Source organism: Gracilinanus agilis, chromosome 1 (genome assembly GCF_016433145.1).
Source record: "Gracilinanus agilis isolate LMUSP501 chromosome 1, AgileGrace, whole genome shotgun sequence".
Classification (NCBI taxonomy): Eukaryota; Metazoa; Chordata; class Mammalia; order Didelphimorphia; family Didelphidae; genus Gracilinanus; species Gracilinanus agilis.
In genome coordinates this window covers 169,516,561-169,519,742 of record NC_058130.1, presented here as the reverse complement: position 1 = coordinate 169,519,742, position 3,182 = coordinate 169,516,561, and positions in this window count along the sequence as shown.

Genomic DNA, 3,182 nt, shown 5'->3' with positions numbered 1-3,182 from the left:
TATGTTTGTTACTGATTTCTGAATTTCCCACCAGAGGCAATATAGAAATTAGTCTCTTAAAAGGAATTGTAGTCACATTTCTATAACTAACTCACCTATTCTTCCCAACTCCTCCCTCCCCATAGAAAAAAGGAAAAGGGGAAAAACTCATAACAAATATGGCTAGCCAAGCAAAATAAACTTTCATTGAACATCATTAAGTCTTCAAAGTTGTTTTTCTACATAGTACTGTTAATTCATAAATTATTCTGCTCATTTCATTCTGTATCACTTTGTGTATCTTCTTCACTGTCTCTGAAACCATTTCTTTTGGAATTTCTTAACAGAACAATAATCTTCCATTATAGTCATATACTTCATACTGATGAGTTTCCAATTCTTTGGTATTAAAAAAATGCTACATATGTTCTTATATATATGGATCCATTTCCTCTTTGATCTCTTTGCCATATCAATATGTCTTCCATTCTGTCTTGTTTCTTTCACTTTTCTTCCATCTTCCTTCTGATACAGGTTAAGTTTCTCTTCTGTCTCTTTCAGTCTTTAACTTTTTTTTTTTTAATCTAGAAGCATTTTTTTCGACATTTATTCTCCCTGATAAACTGTCAAGGAAGGAAATGGGTTTGTACTAAAGGGATATATAAAAATTACTTGGCTATGACAGAAAAATAACATCAAGCACTCCATGTAGATGATTACAAAGTCCTTGCTCTCTATACTTTCTGAAATCAAGATTTCATTTTTTTGTCCATCTTACAAATAGCTTTTGTGCCTGGCATCCTTGTAGCATTGTTTTGACAATCCACTTCATTAGCACCTTAACAAAAACAATGTAGAACATTCTCCTGGTGCTGCTCACTTCACTTTGTTTCAATTCATAAGTCTTACCAGATTTTTTTATGATCATCTTGTTTGTCATTTCTTATGGTACAGTAGTATTCCATTATAATATATATCATCTTTTCTTAGTACCAGGATCACTTTATAATACAATTTGAAATCTAGTACTGCTAGGCCTTCTAAACACTTTTTTTTATCATTTCCTTTGATAGTCTTTACCTTCTGTTTTTCCAAATGAATTGTTTTTATTTTTTCTAGTTAAGTAATCTGTAACCTTCATTCTGCAGACAGTATTCCACACTTTGCAGTAGCATTACAAAAGGGAGTTGGGGGCAGAGTAGTATTAAAAATTTGGACCTTTTTTCTTATAAAAGTTTGTGATCTTTAAAAAAGTACTATCCAGTATTCCAAATATAATCCAGTGGACCCAGATCATTGTCCATCTGATTACATTGTCCAAGATACATATACTTATGACCCAGGTTTATGAGGCCATCCATTCAATTGCATATCTTTCTCCCAAATCATTGTAATTAGTGCAGAAACAAAATGTCTCCACTTTAGAGGTAGGTCTATATTACACATACTTTAGAATCATTTGCAAATTAGTAAAATGCAAAAGTTGGGAGTGAAAAAAAATTTCAAGTGAGATATTGGGTGAGTTTAGATCAGCAAGGGTTGTACTGTTATTACAATGCTAAATTATTCATCTCTACTGAACCTTTATAGTTTATTACTCATCCAGGCAGCACTGTCATGTGTTCATAAATTGGGAACATAGGAGGAATATTGATGGGGGTAGCAAGGTGGTTCAGTGTATTGAGAGGCAGACCTAGAAATGGGAGATCCTTAATTTAAATCTGGCCTCAGATACTTCCTAGCCATGTGACCCTGGGTGTCTCTTAACCTCCATTGCCTAGCCCTTATTGCTTTTCTGCTTGGAACCACTATATGGTATTGATTCTAAGACAGAAGGTAAAGGTTTTTTGAGAACAAAAGAAGAAAGAAAAAGAAGAAATATTGATTTACAACCACCATCAACAGACACCATAGCAACTTTTCCCCACTCAGAAGGATAGTAGGAAGGTAATAGGAAAGAAATGAAAACCAAAGGATTAATCATAGGTTTGGCAATGACCAAATAAATTGTAGTATTTCAATGTAATGGAATATTATTATACCATAAGAATGATGAAACAGATGGTTTCATAAAAACCTGAAATGACTTCTATGAACTGATTTATAGAAAAGTAAGTAGAACCAATAGGGCAATTTATACAACAATAATACTATGATACAACAATACATAATTTATACAACAATAATAAGAGCTAACAACTTTGAAAGACTTAATATCTCTGATTAAGGCAATGACTAACCACCATTTAGAAAATTGATGATGATGTATGCTACTCATCTCTTGACAGAGAGATAATCTACAGTGATGGGCAAACTTTTTAAAGAGGGGGCCAAAGGAAAGGAAATGTTCATGTCAGTCTGTTTCTAAGGCAACTCTTTCGAAGTTTCATTGTATTGTTTCCTAGTCATTCGTCAGATTAGGAATAATGTCGCTTGGTGGGATAGAACATATCAACCCCCCCACACACACACATCTGGCCCTCGGGCTGTAGTTTGCCCGTCACTGATCTAAGATAAAGAATGAGACACACAGTTTTGAACATGGCTAATGTGGGAATTTGTTTTTAATGCATTTTTTTTTTGCTACCTATTTCTTACAAGAGGTGTTTTGTTTTTTTTTGTTTTGTTTTGTTTTTAAATTGAGAGGATGTAGAAAAGAGAGAGACTAAGGGTTAGGCTTTCTCTGTCCCCTCAAAGTAAATAAGAGGAGCAGCTAGGTGGCTTGGTGGATAGAGAGCCAGGCCTGGAGATGGGAGGTCTTGGGTTCAAATGTGGCCTGAAACACTTCCTAGCTGTGTAACCCTGGGCAGTCACTTAATCTCAATTGCCTGGCCCTTGCTTTACTATTCTTCTGCTTTGGAACCAATACTTAGTATTCATTCTAAGATAGAAGATATGGGTTTAAAAAAAAGCAGAACTACTTTTAAAATTACATATTGACTTTGTTATGTACTTTAAAAGAAAAGTGAGCTTTTTATAATAGCAATTCTATGTACAATCTACTTCTGTTCCACATTGTATGTAAGAATGCATTTTATTCAGTATTTAAGTTCAGACTCAAAAAAGAAGGGGAGGGAAAGCATTCCAGGTGAAAATAACTTTTCCTGGGTAAGGGTCCTTGATACCAAGGGGAAGACTACCCAAGACAAAAGGGTATTTAGCTTTTACCATGGGGTCCATTATTCAGTCTGCAACAGCTAGCC